This window comes from Suncus etruscus, chromosome 6 (genome assembly GCF_024139225.1).
Source record: "Suncus etruscus isolate mSunEtr1 chromosome 6, mSunEtr1.pri.cur, whole genome shotgun sequence".
Classification (NCBI taxonomy): Eukaryota; Metazoa; Chordata; class Mammalia; order Eulipotyphla; family Soricidae; genus Suncus; species Suncus etruscus.
The window spans coordinates 121,954,596-121,955,508 of record NC_064853.1 but is presented as its reverse complement, the minus strand read 5'-3'; positions in this window follow the sequence as shown (position 1 = coordinate 121,955,508).

The window sequence follows — 913 nt, the reverse complement described above, 5'->3', positions numbered from 1 at the left end:
TTACAAGCTTCAACAATTTAAGCATTTCATTGGTTACTACAAATAATTCAACCTTCACAGCATAAATGATTGGTCTACCTCTATTTGCAAACAAATTACATCATTTCATAAAATAGATGTCCCAACTTATCCCTGACTCAACTTTGTTTGTCAAGGGGCAAAATTCTGTGATTTTATCTCAAAATTGCCTTCCCCTGCCTATGCTGTGAAAATGGCTTCACTGGGGCTTGGGACCAGCTAAGTCCTAGGCCCAAGGGTCCCTGGTCCTCACAGTACAAAGGGAGGTGGGGAACAGAGGAAATACAATATATGTTTTAATAAATATTTTATCTAATAAAGATACAAAAATCGTAGTCACAGAACTCATGATAAGAATTGATAAAAATAGTGAGAACTTAATAAATAAAAATATAATAAGGTAACACATTAAAAACAGAATTCAATAAACAATATCTTTAATAAAATTATACTAGATAAGTTCACAAGTTTCATCAACCAGATGAAGAAAAAAGGCAATTTTAAACGATCATGTGACCCCAAAAATACTCAAAGTTATTTTTTGTTATCCAAGTAATATCATGAATTAGTTTTTGTGTATGTCTATACCTATTTTCACTGTTTCTATCTTGTAATACCAAAAGAATACAATCTAATTCCTAAATCCTTTGATAGAGATCATTTAAATTTCTAAATGGAAACGGGTCAATAAAAACAACAGAAATAATCTAAAAATAGCTGTCCTAGTGTTTTCTCTATCTGGTTGCAAATTAAAATTTTGGCTTCACATATAGGACCTTCACAAAGTCTCTGTTTTTCACAGAGAATACACTCACCCTTGGGTCACTATGGGGTAAACTCCCTACCCAATCAAGCCCTTCTTCATAGTAAGTACATAAACCTACTTGAGAGCTTG